Raw genomic sequence first — 20,985 nt, forward strand, 5'->3', positions numbered from 1 at the left:
TCTGTAATCTTCCTGTGAAATGGATTCCTTGAGACCCTTCCCATCCCCTCAGCTGTGGGACTTCACAGAATCACATCAGAGAATCCTGGAATGGTTTGGGTGGGAAGAGATCTTGAAGCCCATCATGTCCCATGGGCAGGGACACCATCAACTGTCCCAGGCTGCACCAAGTGCCCCATCCTGGCCTGGGGCACTTCCAGGGATCCAGGGACAGCCACAGCTTCTTTGGGCACCTGTTGGTAAATGTGACTCTGTGCCTGCCATGCCATGCTCATGACAAAGCCAAACTCCCACAGTTTGGTAGGAAAAAAAAAATAAGTGACATAAACTGTTTTAGACAAAAATACCCCATCTATGGGCAGAAACTACTGCTACAAACACATTTTTTGTTATAGTGTCCTCCAGCTTTCCCAGATGGCCCGGTAGTGGCTATTCCTTGGGAGTCACCAGATGTTCTAATATAGTGACTCACGTCTCTAACATTCAGATCTCTGAAAAATGCCCAGGAAATCAGAGCTGGAGACCGAGACCCTCCTGCATCAGAGGGAAAAGCAGGTTCTTCCATGGCAAATTCTGAAGTCCAAAGTCATTATTCCTAATGGAATAACCACGACCACTCTCCCGGAACACCACTGTCAGCCAAGACAAGGGCCTGGACTGGTTGACTCCTGCACGTTTTCCTTCCTTGTGAGGCTGAATATAGATAGAAGAATGGTATTTTTACAACTTTACAACACTGGCTGTTGTTGCAGCCAAACTCTTTGGCTTGAACATTTGACTTTAGATATGTGTTAAGCAATGCACAATAAATTCTCATCCAAAAGAAATAGAAATACAGGAGCACACGCAAGGCAAGCTCTGGGCACAGAACAGTTAACACAGGCCTGCTGTCCACTCCACGTTTTCCTTAAAAGCTGCTGTGAAAAAATCCAATTTCTCCCCAGAAGTATCATGATTGAAAGCAGCAACTTGAAAACAGCAATATTTTTATGGGCTCCTGTGAAGAGGATTCTCCAGTGCTCAGTAGGGTGAATCCAACCTTCTCAAAAACACTGATCCCATTATTCAGTTTTGGTAATTAAAATGTTTTCTAAATGATTGTTCCCCAGCAGGAGGAAATTGATTAATTTTAATGCATTATTGTATTTTAGCATGGAACAACATTGTCTTTTTATTCCTCTCCTCTTGTTCCCACCATTTGCAGATGAATTATTTAGATGTGAAGATTTGTCTACTGTGTTTGATGTGAAGCTTTAGGGAGCAAGTGGAGAAACCCAAGGAGTGCCTCATCATTTGCAAGTTCAATTTCTTTCTATTTGGATATTGATTAGCACAGCACATATCATGAAGAAGTGGCTTGACTAAGGGAACATAAATGTGACTTTAACAGCATTTACATATTTAGAAATGCATTTAGGAGTTCCATTATATGCTGCTTTTTAAAACAAGTTGTTTCACTTTGAGGGGATAGTTTGGGTTGTGTTTTGGTTTCTAAATTAGGCAACAGAATCTTATTGAATTTATATATATTTTAATGACACTGAGTAGCATTTACCAGCATAGTGCCTCTTTATTTAGGTCCAAATCCTGAGTCCTTTGAAATACACTCATTAACTTCAGCTGGTTTTCAGTGAGGCTGTTAATGACTTAGAAGTGTTAGAAAAGCTGAAGCAACAGACACCTGACATCAAACAGTGGCTCAAAACCAGATCCTGTCCCAGCTGAAGAAAAGAGATGTGTGTATCTCACAGTTCTATCACAGCAAGCAATATTTTAAATAGTTAGAATAATGTTGTGTTTGTGTTCATCTTCTGGGCATTTTGAGTGGAATCAATGCTGCCACAGATGACCTAAGATTAAATAGTTTCTTGGAAGTGTTTCTCCTGCTCACAATATTTTTTCTATGAAAGCTTCAGCTTGATTAGAAATTAAAAGGGAAATCCAATATGATTTTATCAGAGAAGAAAAGTTTGTTTACATACCAAGTTCTATTTTCAAGCAGACTTCAGATAGCTGAGAAAACAATTAGATCTTCTGGAATGAAACAATTATCATCCAATTGCACAAAATACAGCAACAAACTGGAACAGAACTACTTGGCTTTGGACTAAGCAGCAACTGGCAGCAGTCACCTCCATAAAATTAAGAGAAATGAGCAGAGCAGACTGATCTATAGCTAATGCAGGACTAATTTGTCCAGGGATGCCTACAGTGCTCCCAAGAACTTTGCACAGGATTTTGGAGCACTCTACAAATACGTTAAGATTTAAAAAAATATCAGAAGCATTAGTATGCCCAAAAAATAGAAGGCAGTGGTATTAGAGGCAGCCTTTGACACAGCCAAGGACAGGCTCCTCCTTTCCTGGTCCTATAACACATCACTTTTTCTGGCACTAGGTCTATCAAATAAACAACATTCCTTGTAACATTTATTACTTCATATCAAATTTACTAAAGTGCTCAGGGGTCTCAAGCAGAATGAAGGCCTCTATATTTTATGTAAAGAAACTGTGTGTCCTTAAATACTCACTGTCCCACATATCTCTGAAAATCTCATCTTCAAAGAACACAAGGCTTCAGTGCAGTTGAATATCTCAGCTGCCAGCACTTCCCACCATCATGGACTTGCTTTGAAACTCAGTTTGAGAGAGGCTTTAAACAACCAAAAGTGTTTTCCTTCACACAGCAAACTTATAAAGTGTGTTAAACACACCAGTGAGCAACACAGGATATGTTATTGGCTTACAATGTATGGATTGAAATCTCATGTGCAATTGAAAATATTACAGTAGAAAGGGGAATGGCACAAGACCACCTTATCCTATTTCCAAACTCCTCAGTTTCCCATCCCTTGGAATAATTAGTTTTAGTTAGACAAGAAGAATTTTTTGTTCCTTACTAATTCCTACATAGTGAATGACAAGCTACTAAGCTAATATAAGAAAATACTTGTATCAAAGTATTTTTTTCTTGTATGACAGGCAACATGCAACACAAGACTTCTTTGAATTCCTACACAGATGTCCAAGATTTTAGCTGGGAAGAGTCCAGCTGGCAGCTGGGGTTCAGTGTGAAATGCAAACACTGCAGCACTGCTCTCTCCTGGCTGGGTCAGATGGCCTGAGCAGGGACCACATCTGCTCAAACACCTTTCTGCCTGTGGCTGGAGCACTTACCTGAAGTGACACAACTTCTAAAGCTGCATTCCTCACACTGCTCCCCAGGATGATTCAGGAGAGCAGATGTGCTCACCCTCACACACAAGGAGTCAAGCTCACCCCTCCCTCCTAACAGAGCTATTTTTAGGCACACTGCTTTGCACCATTTCTTCTCCAGAGCTCTGATGCAGGACTGAAGATTTCACAACACTTCTTATTTTTACCACCCAGTGGAACAAATAAGTGGTATGCAAGCACCATGAAATAAGGGAAGAAGATGCTTTTAAATTTAAAAAAGTAATTTTCTGTAAAGAGAGTCAAAGATCTCAGGAGCATGGGGGATTCTTGGGGTGCCCTGTGCAGGGCCAGGAGTCAGACTTCAATTATCCTTGTGGGTACCTCCTAATTCAGGATATTCTATGATTTCATGGTTCCCAAATGGATTCACTGAAGTAAATCCAGCACTAATCCAGGCATTGCGCTGCCTGTTGGCAATGGCAAAACCAAGCAATGGCCAAACTGAGCCCATGCTCCATCAGCAGAAGGAAAAGCAGCACAGACACACCAGCCTTTCCCTCTCTGGGTGCTGCTTTGAGCCCAGTTCAGCAGCACAGAACAAACAGGGCCCAGCATTTTATTTCCATATCCTTTTAGCTAAATACACCAGGCTATGTCAGCAGCACTTACACCCCAGCAGCACCTCTGCAAGCTGAGGATATTCTCCTTCAGCAGCTGCTCATTGCTGGGCTGGGTGTGAGCACCAGAGCCTGTTCCATCCACAGGACCTGTGCAAACATGTTTCTGTTACAAAAGTCAACACAACTACGAGTTTATATTCAGCTTCCAGTGCACATTATTTTAATTACATCTCCTGCCTTTCAATGCCTGCATGCAAAAGAAAACCCCAACCTTAGTTCCGTCCTACAAGGGGAACACAGACCCTAAAATTCTCCTCTGGTTAGTGCTCTACAAAGCTGTCCCTCAAGTGGGAAACTTAATCCTTAAGAAAGCCTAAAAGAAGGCTGGGGAGGATAAGGCAAAAGACCTGCAGGACAATAGGAGAGCAGGGGAAAAACCCACTTGGAAAAAATTGGGAGTATGCTTGCATTGTCTAGAAACCATCAGTGTTAGATGCTGGACACTACTCAGTGCAGCAGCATCCTGCTAATTATTTCTCTCTCTTTCTGTCAGGCAAAAGGCTTTTGCACACCATACACAGACCTGATTCCTCACTTCACATTCTCAAGTCAGTGATTCTGAGTGAGCCTTTAATCTGTTACTGAATTTTATTTAGTTGTCTCTTCGTCCCTTCTTGTTTATTTTCTGAATTGTGCTTCTTTTTTCTCGCTTTTTTTCCTATATATAAGTGACTTTCTGTGTCCTTCCTGCCCACACACCTCTGCCTGCCAGGCTATTTCCCACTGCCTTTCTGTTTAACATCGTTTGCCCCTTATTCAGATTTCCCACATTTTTTGCATCTTATAGATCAGAGCAAGAGGAACAAGCTCACTTTCCAGGCTGGGCTCAGATCATCCACAAACAATCCCACGGAACATATTTTGAGAAATAAATTTCACTTACATCTTCATGAGCCAGAGTGGTACAATATAAATCAAAATAGAGTAAGAAAAATAAAACTTTCCAGATTCCTGTTTATTGGAATGGATGTAGCATCTGCCTCAACTGTTAAGAACACCTACTGCATTCACTCATTTGCTACCTTCTGACCACAAGCAGCAGATGGTATTTTGTCATTGCACAGACCTCAGTTCCCATAAATCACAATTTCTGCCCCGCAGCATTCATAACCCAGTGCTGGGTAACAAGTGGATGGATCCTCTCCTGCAACAGGCACTGCAAATGAGTCTCCTTCCATGTGCAGCTCACAAATCTTTCTGTATATTTGACCACCAGTATTTATTGTAAATGAATGTTTTGTAAATATAATTTAATAAATTCTATAAATAAATTATAATAAATATAATTTAATAAATATAATTCACTACTCTTGTCATTTTGGTGACATTCCCAGCAGGCCTCACTGCACAGACTCCATCTAATTAATCCTCAGTTACTATTAACACACCCTATAGGCTACTGATGTCTTCCCTGTGCAACACATAACACGTAATTTAAGATATTATAATGTCACTAAAGAATCTATCCCAAAAGGACTTCCTGAGGTAATTTACACTCACCACCACCAAAGAAAACTGATTTGTTGGAGTATTTAATTTTCAAGTATTTTGCAGTGTTCTGGCAAAGTTATTACCAGTAGTTCTGGTCAGTGGCTGCAGTTACTGTACTTTGCTCCTCTAAACAAGTCCAACATAACTCAGTGCAATGACATTTCCAGCTGAAAGATTACCTCCATTAGTTAGGGCTACATCCAAAAATCATCAGGGAAAGCTTACAGAAAAACAGCAAAACCATTGCTCCTACTTGCTCAGCTCTGTCATTTTGGAACACTACAGCTATCAAAACTCATCATGTCTAAAGTGAAGCTCAGAGTTACAAATGATAATTTTCAAATTTATTCATTCATTCATTTACCATAAGGTTTTTAGTCTTTCTTCACAAGTAAAATGAAAACCAGGCATTATTATGAAAGGGTGGGATCCATCTCTCCAAATTGAAGTACAAAAGTTGGATGCCTGGCCTGGCCTGGCCTGGTGAGGACCAGCAGCCTGCCAAGGACTACCTGGATTTCCCACATTTCCATGGAGGAGAGGGGCAGGTGTCATGTCCAGAAGGCAACTCATCCTAAAGGTGACATCCCCTGCCAAAATGAGCCTCCAGAAACCCAAACCTTTGTAAATAAATACAGGCATAGGACTACTCTCTCCTTGGAGTTTCAGGGCATAACTGGTCACTCGGTGTTTGGTGAAAACATTGCATAAGAACACCAAGAATTACATTTTCTGATGCTTGAATTGTGTCTATAAAATAACTGACTGGTCCTGTTTGGTTGCTGAAATGTCTACGTGGAATTTGCAAGAAAAAAGATATTAGAAGCAGAGAAGGGGTGAAGAATATTGCTACATCAGATATTTTTCCTCAGTCTGAGGAATGGAAGGTGTTATGACTTTAATGGTTTTGATTTGCCATATCCATTTTAACGCACAGAAGTTAATACAAGTTCAAATTAATCAGCCAGCACTTCTTTAAAATTATATTTACAGCTTGTGCATTTAAATGAAGGCAAACAAAAGTAAAATTTATGCTACAATAAAGTATTATTGTCTTAATTCTTTAACAGAATTAAGCTAGCTGTGGCAAGTAGATAAAAGCCTTTGAAAAGTGAAACATTGCTGCAGTTTGTCTTGTCAAGGCTCCTGCTTCTAAGAATATTTATGGTTTTCCTGTTCCTCGAGAACCATAAATGACACAGCAGGTCAACGAGACAGTTTCCATCTCAGTCTGGATATTTCCATCCAGAACCAGAGGATAATTCAGTCTCCATCCCCAGGTAACCCCAGCCTCTCTCTTTCCACTGCTAACAAAGGGCTTAACTCTGGACTTCCTCCTGAGAAACAAATTCCATAACTTGTGCTAGCCCCACGAGTTGGCCAGGGCTGTGGAATGACAATGAAAGCAGCAATTCCTGGAGCATTCAGAGAGCAGGAACCAGCCCCAGCACACGGGGGCAGGGGCACTTTTGTGGAGTGACTGCCTGTCAGGAGGTACCAGACTGTGATGCACAACTCACATGACACACTGAGTGTCAGAGAAGTCACCTCCCAGTGTCCTGTGCTGTGCCAACAGCGTGCTGGCTGCTAAATGACTTTACATTCTTCTTTATTTTTCTGCAGAGCTTATTTTAGAAAGGTTGTATATCAATCTGGAAAGTGCTGTGAACATGATGTTATCATAATGGTACCATATGCCAGTTGACTACTTACAAATCATCCATGCTTCCCTCACTTGGTAGATTTTAAAAGCATGATAAAGAACTTGATTCTCCTTATGCTAACACTGGATTTATATCAGTGCACCTCCATGTTTTATACTGGTAAAAAAATATTTGTACCAAAACCTCTACAAAGCTTTAAAAGCTCTTAAAACAGCAACATCCAAACAATAGTTTTTACTATTCAAGTAATTGTCTCATAACCAGATGTGAGTGTTAAAGACTCAAACATATAAAAAAAGTAGGATATGCTCCCAAAACACCTTATCCATCCCTACAATCTACAAAAATAGGTTATATTCTTTAACTTTAAAGCTCTTTAAAAAGCTTTAAAGCTGTTAATTTCCTTTCCTGGTTTGGCCCCTTTAGGAGGCCACTGTGAATTCCAATACTCCACCTGATCATTTCTCTATAGCATTTTCCTACTATCTGTGTTCCAGAGAAATCAGATTTTCATGTGTTCACAACACTCCATAAACCTTGCAAAAAATTAAGTTCTGTAAGACTTGTGATAAAGCAGGAGGTTAGCAAAAGTCTAGATCTTAACAAGGAACCCAAGATAAAAGGCTAAGTAAAACTTCTGAATATCTGAACTTAGGAGAACCTGAACCTATTTCCACTCATATCTACCAGTTAAATATCAAAAGAATAAAAACCAAAAATAAAACAAACCAAGAAAAAAAAAAAAGCCCAATACAAACTTGTTTACAAATTCCTCACTTGGGCAACCTGTCAGCTGTCATATTCTGGCAAGTTTTATGGTGCTTTTTTGACCCTTTAAAATATTTTTCGGAGTGACTATTAGCCCTTATGAAATGTTTTTGGTGAAAAAGAACTAGCAAATGAACTATGTGAAGTTAGAGCACAGAACTATTTTCACTCAGCTACTCTCTTACTCCTCCTCCAGGCAGAGCACATGTTTAGCAGTGAATCTCATTTCAGCCTCGTGCCTATTCATTCATTCATTAGCCTTTGTTCTCAGGCTGGTGCCAGGAGAAATTCTCAGTGCTAGTTCTTACTGCAAAGGGAAAAGTGAGCCCTAAAGTTCTGCTCTTGTTTGCAATCTGGTGTGAGTTGGTGAGCTCTTCATTCCTGCTGCATTTCTGTGAGCGGGCTAAGTGGTGACCTTCATCTTGTACCTCTCTGCCTCGCTCACAAAGAAGCTTTCATACAAATTTCAATAGTTTCCCTTTAGAGCAGCAGCCAGACTAGAGAACCTGCCTGGAGGGCTGAGCTCTACTGGTCAGATCCAAGTGTTTGTAAACACACTCATCCTGGAGAATTCTGCACTTGTCTTTGGTCATCTTGACTGAATGCCTCAGATTCTCTGGGCTGCATCCACTCTCACAGCTACTGAGTCTGATCTTCACAGCAGTGTGGGATATTGTCTCTTTATGAATTTGGTACTTTATCTGTAATTCATAACGTAATGGTCACATTCTACAAACTCTTAAACAGAATTCCTCCTCTCTACCTGCACACATTGATTGTACATTACTCACAGGATTCACAGAGAAGTGTCATATGGCTGAACTCTTCTGGCAATCTCAAACTGATTCTGTCTGGGATTTGTCTCCTCTGAGACTGGCTCTTTCAATTTTCTACAAGCTTTTTCATGTCTCACTCTCTAACATACAGAACTTCACTGAGGTTTCAATCAGTTTTGTGCAAAGGAGCATACGGGTGATCTGGCAGCATGGTCAGTCTGCAGGGCATAGAACAATGAGGGGGAATTTTTTCTATCTTTTCCATTAATGTCTGAACAAGCCTTTCTGGGGGGAACTCATTTATTCACAATGGTAATTGTAACTGTTTCATTGATACAGGGTTTTACTATTAGCCATTTTTTGTAACGTGAGATAGGGCAGGACGCCATGCTTTACAGGGATCCCAAATGCTATTTGAGACACATGAGGAAAACCAAGATATCTGCACTGGGCACCAGATCCAATGTGTGTCTCCCAGGACAACGGAATTCTGGTGGAGCAGCAACTGGAGACCAGGCAGGATATGTAAGGGGATTATGAGACCTGAATCCTACAGGCATCTACAGCGCAGTCTTAGGTCCATCACCATCCCTGAAGAAATTACCAGGAGCTTTGGCTTTGAACTGGCAACAGACTCTGCCTCTTGCAGCCTCCCAGGCTCCTTTGCATGGATAGGCAAGGCAGAGAGGGGCACTGGAAGTGCCTCCCATGTCATGCACTCCTCTGCAAGGAGCAAGCAGAACAGACATATTTGGATAAGATGACAATATGACAGTAAATGTGTAAATATGTAATTCAGACCCAAAGGGGACCAACAGATGATGGTTTGGGGGAGCCCACCACACTCCATGCACCTGGGAGTACGCAAAGGCCAATGGCAAGCATAGATGCTGCAATAAGAAAAAGGTAAAAACCAGTGCAGGCACCACACTCCACACTCCCCAGTGCCTGCAGCCCCCATGTTTCTAGAAGGAGACTTATGGCTTTTATATAAAGTAACTGTGAACTCTGTAAAATCTCCATTTAAATTCCCGACCCAGAGATTTGCACAGCAGTACTGCAAAAAGTAGTAATTACACGGAAGCTTTTTAATATGCAATGGTATGCAGCACTTCCCTTTTTAAGCTGAACAACCAAAGTAGTATCATAAATATTATATTCAAATAGTAACTCAAACCACATGGTTTTGAAAACAAAAACCAAGCACATGCTTTGCGGGAACACAGAATTAGAAATGATTTCACATACAAGGATAAAAGGTTTGCAAGAATTGTGATCACGCTAGAGAGAAATAGTTTATGCTATTTCAGACTGTACTCGAAGGTATTTTCACAGCTCCAATATAATTAACTGTTTTCAGTGATTTATAGTTTTGCCGTATGCATTTGCTTAAATATTAATTCTGCTGCCTGGTGTTTAAAGCACGATGGATTGTTCAAAGTGAAAATAGCTGAGTGCCTCATTCACAGTAAATATGGGACTTCTTAAAAGGGACTGTTGGCTTCTGTTTGATTCTTTGGACAATTAATTTATATTTAACTTTAAAAAAACCAAGAGATCAAATTAGACCTTTTTCATAAGTAAAAAGCTGGAGCAACATAATGCAGCCTACTAGTGAGTATTTAACATCAGCCAATTGGGTTTTTTTTTAACTAAAATGACAGAATTTTTTAAAGTAGGTGACTGGGAGTGACTGGAAATAAAGACAACACTGAGACGGTTCTGATAAACAGATCACGGCCACAGGACCATTTTCAATGTTTCATATGTTGAAACACTTTTACCATAAAACTCTTGCAATTCTGTAACAAATTTACTCAGGTATCAACAAGAGGCAGCAACAAAACTGAACCCAAGGGTTTAAACACTGAAGAAACCTCCAAAGGTTGTTACTGACAAATAAGCCTTGAAAGTGATTTTGCAAACATATTTCACACATGCTTATTAGCATTTATGAAGCTCATCAAAGACAATTTCAGGTGTCCCACACCAACTTTAAGAGACTCCAGAGTTGGGCCCATGAACATCAACTTGTTCATAAACAAGAACACATCCATGCTCTGTAAAAGATTGGCTAAAATCCAACACTGTGGTGAGGCTGTTCAGTCTGTTTGGTCACCTTTATTTAGCAGCACTATAACCAAGGCAATAGACCTGAAAGAATCCATCCAGCAGGCACTAACTACTCTGAGAAGGAAAATCTGTGGAATTTTATTACAAAGTAGACATGGAAGAAAGGTCCAAACAGCAAGAGGGACAGCAAAGCTCTGGATGGACTCTAGAAGACATCTAAGCATGGAAAGGATTCTGACTCAGACTTGGATATTCCAGCATAAATCTTCTCAGATTTCCTTAGCCCAGTGATGTGAAATTGAGACATAACCTTCAGTCACCTAACCCTGAGATTCCTATTACCAAAATAGAGGACTGAGCATAACAGGGGTGGGATTTCCCCCATCTGACAGGTCGTGGAAGGCAGTCAGGCTGCTCCATTCTGGCTAATTTATGTGTTACATACTTCTGTTCTAAGTCAGGGGCCAATAAAGACATGGATTGCAGCCTTCCTTTTAGTTAACTCCGGACTTTCTTCCTGTAGGGAGGGAGGACGGGCTAAGCCCAGCGTGCAGTGATCACAGTGATCACAGGAGATTTATTTACCGAGGAGCGATGGCTGCCTTGGTTTCCCAACTATTGATGCCTGCCCACGGCCCTGGGTCAGTCAGGTGCCCCGTGCCAGCGCCGGGTAACCGGCACGGACAAGCACAGGCACCAGAGCTGTGCGCTGTCCCTGCAGGCCGCCGCTGAGCGCTGCGTTTGGGAGCCCATGTCCTGACACTTCCAAACTTCTCTCTTTGTTAGCAACCATCTGGCAGCGCGGCCAGAGCCCTGCCTAGGCAAAAGAAGGCAATGTTTGGCAGCAGCGAGTAGCACCAGTGAGAGTGAGATTCCACCCCCTTGCCAAGCTCTGGAAACGCAGGTGTCGCTTACACACTGCATCCTACAACTTCTCCCTGCCCCAAACACCTTCTCCCACCAGGAGCCCCGGCAGGTACACGCAGGGGAAGCCACTACAGCCGCTACAACCCGAGCAGCGAGCGCCAGCCCGAGTCCGCTCGCCCGCGCAGCGCAGCAGCCCGAGGACGGGGACACGCGGGGACACGAGGGGACCAAATCTGTCTCCTGCAACCAGAAGAAAGTTCGTGCCGATACAACACCCCAGTAAACCACGCGGGGGGCACGAAGCGGCTTCTGAGAGAAGCACTGATAGGGGAGAGTCCTAATAAAGCCATAAGATCTCACCCACGCACACATCTCCTAGCTCAGCACTTCCAAAAGCACCAACGAGAATGCAAAGATTGAGGCAAGGGACTGGAGAGAGACTGCCTCCCCCCGGCTCGTCCTGGCTGCCTGGGCAGTTCCAGGAGGAGCAGGGCAGGGGCTCGGTCCCTGGCAGCCGGGGGTGCAGAGGATGCTCCTTGCCCCGCAGCAGCGCCAGGAACAAACGGGGCGTGGGGAGCCGCAGCTGCGGCCACGGGGCTCCGGTGCCGCGTCCCCGGCAGCGCCCAGCGCTTGTCCCGACTCGCACCTACCTCGGCGGGACCCGGCTCCGGCTCCGCGGGGCTGCGGCGAGGGACGGCGGCGGGAGGCGGCGAGCGGAGCCCGAGCAGCCTCGGCCGAGCCGGGGCCGCTCGCACGGGGGCACCGCGCCGGTGCCGCTGCCCAGGACGGGCGGGCGATGCTGCTGCGGGGGACTCCGGGCGCCTCTTTGGCTCTGTTAGGAAAGTTACCGCGGCCACACGACCCACCTTAAACCCGCCTCCCCGCAGGACCCGGGGGAGGGGGAAGGAAGAGGAGGGCGGGAGGAGACGGGGGTGGGGGCTCGGAGCCGTTCTTTTCCCGGCGCAGAACCAAGTCACAGCAGCATCTCTCGGGCAGTCGCTCCGGGATGCAGGGCTGGGCGCACCAGCGCATCCCCGGCTCTCGCAGGCGCTGGGCTGAGGCTGCGCTCCGCTCCCCTCCCCCTGGATTCTCGCTTTGACGTGCGGTACCAGCTTCAGAGCGCAGAAACTTTCCCGTTTCCTGCGGCGCTGACGCTGAATTTTGGCTTATTCGTTTGGTGATGGTTGGTTTGGCATCTCGTTATTTATTTAACCGTTTGTTGTTTCGGGGAAGGGGGATCTAGTCCTGATGCCTTGGCTTTGTGTTTGTATTTTGGGGTTTTTTTCTCTGCCCGATTCAATTAAAATACATTCAATAGCCTAGAAGGACAAAGAATCAGACTGCCACCCCGGCATCCCAAGGTTGCCGCCCGAACATGTGGGAATGAGGAAGCAAACTGTAGCCGAGGCAGAAACACTTGGTGGCTCAGCAGAGGCAGGAGATGGGGGAAAGCGCGGCTCTCTGCCTCCTGCGGCTCAAACACCGCGATCTCCCGAGCAGAGACCTCTCAGGCTCCGCGGATGTGCTTAGAGGGAGATCATGCAAACTTCTGGACCCATTTCAAGGTGCCGGGTTTGCAAGTAGCGGCACGCACGCAGCTGGAGGAGCGGGCACACACGGACAGGCACACGCAGCTCGCAGTGCCTGAAGCAGCCCCTGCACGGGGAGACGCTGGCTCGAGCTGATAGCACGCGGGGTTCAGGGGATGCTAATGGGGAAAAGCGCCGTGGAAAATTTACCTCTTCTCTAGCATCCTCTACCGTCCAGAGCATCTGCCCTTGCACTGTCACATCGACTGCATCGCTGCTGCTCCCGGGTGGCTCAGTGCCACTGCATGCTCAGGGAGGCATCAGCCAGGGAATGAGTCGCACCCCACGGTTGTCATTTTCTTCCTGAAAGATGTACCAGAAGTTACAAATGCATAATGATCAAAATCATTAGACCAAAAGGCTCATGACAGGTGATTTGAACAGCTGCACTAACTTAGCTCTTAGCCAGCAATCTTATGCTTGCACAGGCTTTTCAAGATGAAATGTTCTACTTGTGTTAGGTACTATTACCGATTATATTCTAATTAGAATAACAATATTGGCTGTGATCCTGCTTTTTTAACATCTCAGTATGCAAGAAACACAAGACCAAGTCCCTTTTTGATAAAGGACCAAAAGGATTAATAGAACATTTTTTGTCACTGTAGCCACACGATGAATCCCCACATTGTACAGTATTTTATGTCCATATGAGGCTGCCAAAATCCTTTGTCCTGCACTGTGTGTTTCTTGGTCACGTGCCAGTGCATGACTGCAGGTGATGGCAGTGTTTCAAAAAGGACATTGTTTGGGCCAGCATTGGTTCATTGGCTCCACAAGGGACTCCCTGCAACCTCCCAGCCTCCCAAAAAACTCCTTCACTCCAGCACTGCCTTCGTGCCCCCAGGTTCTCAGCCTTGCCTTGCCTGGCTGTGCTGGTTTGCAGCATTCCTGAGAGCTTGCAGCAGCTCCCTGAGCCAGCAGCATGGGGCACTGGAGAATCCCTGGGTGCTGGAGAGATTCCTCCTTCCCTACCTCTTTTCCAGGCCCAGTTCTGCTCCCTCCCTGGCTCCACAAGCTATTTTTCTTCATTACCCATGCTAAGGCAACCTAAGCAGGTTCTGCAGCAGTACTGGTACCTGAGGTGAATTCCTCACTGCCTTTCTCCACCTGTTTTAAATTATTTTTTTTACCAAAATCCTAATGATGAATATCAATAATAAATTAGCAATCGTGTTCATTTATTAAATTATTTTCAATATTTAATACAATTCAATAGATCAAATTTGAACTTGATTTATTGAATAAATAAAGATAATTAGGTTTTGTTGTTTGTCTAAGAATATTAAAAACCACCAGTTGCTCTATACTGATGGTATTGTTTAGAACTCAGTTTTGTCACCAGTTTCCATTTGGGGAACTATTTAGCATCCCTGAATTTCCTTTTTAAATGGTAAGAAATGCACAGAGACTAAACCAGACTGCTTAAAATGAATTAGGCAAGCCTGCTGCCACAATTTTTTTTTTCTTTGTCTTTCAGTGTTCTCTGTAAAACTTTCCAAAGAAGTGGCCTGTCAAACTATGAGTTCTCTGGACACCAATGAAACCCAAGATATTACATTATGCTATATGACTTTTGACAGATATTTGAGGCAAAGCATTCAGCCCCACTCTTCTTGCTCATATAAAATCCCATCCAGCTCAGTAATTTCCCATGGAAAGTTCTGGCATTCTCTGCACTATGGTTGTCTGCTTGCAAGGGTGTAGATGTCAGTAAATGCCAATGGATGTGGCTATGGATGCTTCTCCATTTGAGGCTGACTGCTGGAATACTCATTTCTTCTTGGTGTGTATTTAAATGCAGCCCCCTTCTAAAAGACATTCAGTACAAACAGCACTAGATTGCAGCACACTGGTTCTAGTTCAGTGCTTCTGTTTTTAAAATGTGTAGTTTACAAAAAAGATATATTAAAAAAGACAGTTTGGCTTCTTTCTTATTATTTTTGACTCAATGAGTCTAGGCTAGCGTCATAACTCTGTAAACTCCAGCTGAATCTTCAGGCTTAGCCAGATTCTTTCATAAATCAGATTGAGTTGTTGAGATTCTGAAGGACAAAATAACTCTCAGTTATGTGTGCACAGCTTCAGTTTGGTGAAATGATATCTGGTTATCCCCAAGAAACCTGAGCACCAACATGAAAATGAGAAAAGAATTTGAAAAAAAAAGGTGGAAAAAATTCAGGAGTGTATTACAAGAGTGACTCTGCACAGAAAACTGCTTAATAATTCTGCTGATAAAGTGTGAGCCAGAGAAGAATTCATTTCCCTCTCCCAGAGCCCAGCTGGGGTGACAGGAGTTTAAAGAAGAGCAGCTCTTTCATAAAGGTGAGCAGGTATGTCCTTCATACAGACAACAGGAGTTTGAAAACACTGAAGTCACTGCAAGCTCTGCCGTTGACTTTTGGGAAGGCAGAATTTTACCCTTTGAAAAGATCTGCTGAGTAAAATCAGCCACTTGCACACGTTTTCTCTTCAAAGTCCATTCACCTTTCAAGAGCATTTTGCTGCTTTCATTTGCTTGCTCCTACATGTCCAATTCAAAACTAGTTCCTCTCCACTTTTTCATTTTCTATATGTTCTTTTTGCTTAAAGGGGAAATTGGGCCTCAGGAAACAACAGCAAACTGAATCCTGCTAGTGTTTGTAAAAGCACAAGTTATCAACGCTGGAAAATGATTATACTGTTAATATCAAAGCCCATGAAATTAAATATGCATCATTTGTGTCTGAATGAACAATTACTATTGAAAATAATGCCTGAAAAAGAAAAACAAAGCTTTTCAGACATAACATGAATTTTAACTTGTTTTTTTTTTTTAGAAAACCAATCAGGGTTTTAGTTTATGCATCATTCTGTTCCCCACAATAATACTCTGTCTGTGCAATCAGTGATGATAAATGGTACATAATTGTAAACTTGATATTGGTTTTCAATATTGAATTCATCATTCTGTCCTCTTAACATATATTAAATACTTTAAAGAATTTATGTATTTGTTTGATTTATCTGTGATTTTTTTCCAATATGTAAAATTTATTAGTTTTCTAGTTTTTGAGGAACTAACAGCAGACAACATCATTAATAACACTGAATAATAGTGTTGGCCCCATTTATGCCTGACTCCCTTTTACCAACACAAAGTGTCCAAATCAAATACAAACATATTAGTTGTAGGCAGTGTAGAAAATACAGTCTGAACTAGAGCCAGTTCTGCACAGGTTTTGTTTGACTTTCCCAATCCATCCCTGATCTCTCCAAATAAGGACAGCAAGAATCACGTTTATTTATCTTTTCCCACATGATGGACCCATTATAAATAAAAAGATTCACTCTGATTGTCTCAAAGAACAAGTAATGAAAACATGATCAGAAAACATTAATCCTGCATTAAAGTAGCAAAATATACAGGAATTGTTCATCTAATTCCAACAGACACTATGCATTTAGGGCCTGGTTCAATCATGCCAATTGTTTTTTTCATTAATACAGCTTTTAAGTCTGCTCTCCAATCCTAATAAAAAGGACACTCAAAATGAATTAAGAACTGGCCAGTGACCAAGTGGTTTGTGTAAATCTTGACCTATAGGAACTTAAATTCCACTCTTAATCATGTGTGTATGACCATCATTCTTAGTGTCCACTAGTTCTCTTAATCATGGTTTCTGCACTGCTCCAGGGCATGACATTATTTTCTGTTTAGTATGATGTAAATTTAAAAATAAAGGATTTGGTAAGGCTGAAGTACATAATTATGCAATGATGCAAATGAAGCCATAGCCTTCATTCAGCTGAAATGTAGCTGGTTATTTCAGGGAGCAATTTGATCCACTAACAAAAACAGCAGAGAAATTCAGTAGCACACAGCTATTACTCCTTTTATTATAAAGGAAACTGGGTAGAGACCAGCCTCCCACAAAAGGGATGAGTGGAACTCTGCGCTGCAGCATGGTGTGACAGCTTTGTTGCATGAACACATCAGCTCTTTGGATGGATCAGAATGGCCTGAGCGTGTAAGAGAGTTCCATGGAATCCTGGTTGGCTCCAGGAGCTTCAGGGTGTAATTCTGTAGGAAACAGGATCCCAAGTACACCCTGGTATCCCGAATGACATTCTGCCTTTATTTGGAGCACATGACCCTGGTAAGTATTGGGGAATGACATCAAAATAGATTGACAATCACTCTGCAACACCTACATTCTTATTAATGTTAATGAGAGTAATGCATATGAACTGAGAAGCCAAGAGGCCCCTCCCAACGAAAAAATAGGAAAAGCAGCATTTATAATACATCATTAACAGCAATGTCATATAGATCAGACTGCAAGTATTGGCTTCTTAGTGCAAATTCCTGTGTGGATAACTGCAAGATGAGATATTTTTCTTTTATCCAGAAAATCCACATTGCAACTGAAGCAAGAAACCAATAGCTTCCAAGCACACCTTCATTTTCTGGTTCTGAAAGGACAATTTACCTGCCCTGTCCCTGTGTGTCTGCAGGACATCCCTCCTCGTACTGCCTGAGGCGGAATCAAGGCTGTGGGAGAAACCCAACCAATTCCCAACTTTCCATCACCAACCAGGCATTTACAGGTTGAAAATTATCAGCTGCATTGGTGGTTGAGTCAATTATTTGAATATTCCCCATCTCCTGAGTTTGTATCTCTTTTAATTTCTCTTTCACCTCCACCTAAACCCAAAGGCTGGAACAGCCCTGAGCAAGCACAGACCAAAAAAGGGGCACAGACCCAGGAGCTAAAGAAGAATTCTGATTCTCTCCATCTGGCTACACCAAGGCAACGAGGTTTCCCAAAGTTCTGCTCCTTCACAACGGATCTCAAAAGCTGCTCTCCCTCAGAAAATTCCCATTTGGAGAAAGCTGACCAAACTTCCAAGTGATAGCCAACCAGAAATAGAGTTAAAATATGGACTGAAGCAGACCAAAGTTGGTGCTTGGTATTCTGGAGGAAGTCCATAGGATAGATTCATTCAGATCTTACTTACAAATACTTCTAAATATGCTGGGGCAAATTTATGATCAAACTTAGTTGTTTTCTTCAAACAGCTGTCTCCAGATAGATGGAATACTAAGGACAGAACTTAAATCTGCAGGAAATGTAGTGTTACAGCAATTGGCATTATTTGGACACATTGTGGAACGATGCTGCTCAGCTCTGCTTTTATCAAAAGAAAATTTTGAGTTCACTGCTCTTGTACTCAGTGAGGAATGGGTTTGATTACAGAAAGAAGAGAGAAGCTGAAAGAAGCTGTGAATTTATCTTTAGGATCGATTTCTGCAGAAATTTTTACCCTGAAGTTTTAGGAACTAGTTGAATGCCAGCACTGAATATAAACACTCTCTGCACTGAACCCCTTCTCTGCAAAAGCCAGAGTCCTCATTCCCAGTCCAAAATCCTGCCACTTGTGTATCTTAGTGCTATGATCTCCTCTCTTCATCTGCAATAGGCTCAGCATGAGACCTTAGGAAAGAGGATCATTTGAATTTTTATCTGCTCTGGAAATTTTGTTACTGCTTTTATTCATCACTGCAGACATGAGCAGCCTGCAAAGCCAGTCCACCAGCACAACACCTTACCCTGTAGCAGTGAGATCTGAGGATGCACCTTAGACTGATTGTAATGACCCTTGGACTGGACCACACATTGTGTTATGCTTCACTTTCCTCTCTGCAAACATGGAAACAGCATTCAATGCGCTGGATAATATTGACTTCTGCCCAGAAACTGTTTGTTTTGCATGTGCTACAGAGATGAAAATTAAAATGGACATTTTGAAATTTTGGAATGTCAAGGAATTATGTTCATTGACGCTTACATGTAAAAAAGAAACCAAGCAAACCCTAGCAGAAATTCCTGAAAGTTCATTCCTGTTTTCAAAGAAAATCTAAGAAAACTTGGCTGCAGGTATTTCTTTTCATTTTCATCCAGCTCCATAGTCATTCACAGAATTCTAAGTCAGGATCTAGCAGGAGTTGTACTCAAAATGACAGCCTGCCGAGATGCATTTATTTCTCTGGTTTGCCACGTTACAAGGGAAAAAAACACATTTCCAAGATATTTTTGGTAGCGTATGACTAAGTAGCAAAATTAAAACTAGGAAATTAATAACTACATGGCATTTCAATCCCATCAACTCTAATCAACATAAATCCATTCTAATTAAAACCTGCAAATCCTGAGGATACCAAAGAGATGGCCCTCTGTTAAAGGGAGATGGCAGCAACAGGTACCCTCCATACAAATGGAGAGGATGCAAATTTCTGGGAGGCAAAGATGAAGCTGTACTAGAAGTTGTATTTTTAGAATACCACTAGACCCTAATAATCTCAAAGTGATGAAATAAAAAACCTCATAAATTTTTCCCTTTAAAACTTAATAAGCACTTTGACAATCTAAATGAAGGAGTGTACAGCTTTCAGGCTGAAAAGGGTCACTAAGTTTATCACAATCATTCCTATAGTATTAGAATAAGATTAGCCCCTGGTAATCCCTAATTGGCAAAAACAAACACAAATTTTGTCCTTTAAAATTTAAAAAGAACTTTCACAAGCCTAACAGAGGATCTGAAGAAAGTGTACAACTTCACAGCCTGCAAAAGGTTACCAAGTTTATCACAATCATCAAACCAGAAATAAGACAGAGATACAAAGCATGTTCTGATCAGAATGATGAATAACACACACCAGTTTAAAGAGAATAATAGAAATTATATAATTGCACCAGGGCCTTTGTTTCAAAGTCAAAACATCTCAGCTCTTGAGTCTGTCTTTAGGACTTGATCAAAAGCCCATAAACATTAACAAGATTCTTTGCACTGGCTCCCTTGGGCCTTGCACATGTCCTTTATACAGCAGCTTGGTGCATCTTAAATCAGCTCAGGAAGCTCCTCGTCTCGCCTACAATCCGTTCAATCTTGCACTTATGAGCAGCATCAGCTTTTAAACACAAAACTACAGATGCCAAATCCACCTGATCCTGGTAGCTTTTCATATTATACCAAGATCAGTAGTTCCCCTCTCGTCCTACTGCACTGCCAGGGGAAAAAGGGATCCAAAGTGAGCTTGGGTGTGTGTTATTTGTGCACATCCAGAGCAGCTACTGCTGACACTCTGGGGTTTAAGGGGAGAATCCATCTTCACCCAGCTCTAAATCAGCTCTTTTAAAGAAGGCCTCTTTTGTCTGTTGGTGGTTTATATCCTCAACCAGCAGAGATTAAACAAATGCATGTGTTTGGCAGCAGTGGCTGTCACCCTGCCAATTAGCTCAGCAGGAAGCAAACAACCTGCTGACCTTCCTGGGCCAGCGACTCTCCAAGGCAAGCAAAAGGGGCTGTGCTCAGTAGCTCAGCGCTGTTATCATCATATTCCACCACAAGCTTACCCTACCATTCCCTGGAGTCACAGCAACAGTCCAGAGCCACAGGAGTGTAGAGCTGCAGGGAACCAAAGCCATCATTATGTCTGGTGGTTTCCAAACTTTATTTGTGAAATCATAATGAGCGTTGTCTTTATTCTGTTTGCAACAACCACTGACATTGAGGGGGTCTGGGGGTCTGTGCAGGAGTCCTCAGGGCTGGCAAGGATTTGCCAGATGAGAAAGCTTGGGAATCACTGATTTTACTACTGTGGCAAGGAGCAAGTTACACCTGACTACTCTTAACATGTTTATTTCACATGTTCTTACAAATTGCCACACAGTCTCTTTATGCAAATTTTGCCAGAATTTAATACACTGATGTTGTTCAAGAATATTTAATGCTAGCTGTAGTTTCCTTTTCAAAACTGCAAGTTATGGTTTGGTTGGGTTTTTTTCCCTGCAATGATGAAAAAATAGAACATCACATATATAAATGCTTGGACAGCATGATATTTAGAAAAGCAAGAA

At 42.4% G+C, this 20,985-nt stretch overlaps 1 protein-coding gene across 1 annotated transcript in view; it reads right to left on the reverse strand.

The window, feature by feature from the left end:
* Nucleotides 1–12,240, reverse strand: part of MEGF11 (multiple EGF like domains 11) — a 252,337-nt gene extending 240,097 nt beyond the window's left edge. Inside the window, 1 exon segment of the mRNA XM_030955179.1 lies at nucleotides 12,146–12,240. The gene's annotated coding sequence lies outside the window, so the exon portion shown is untranslated.
* Nucleotides 12,241–20,985: the final 8,745 nt, after the last annotated feature.

This window comes from Camarhynchus parvulus, chromosome 10 (genome assembly GCF_901933205.1).
Source record: "Camarhynchus parvulus chromosome 10, STF_HiC, whole genome shotgun sequence".
Lineage (NCBI taxonomy): Eukaryota > Metazoa > Chordata > Aves > Passeriformes > Thraupidae > Camarhynchus > Camarhynchus parvulus.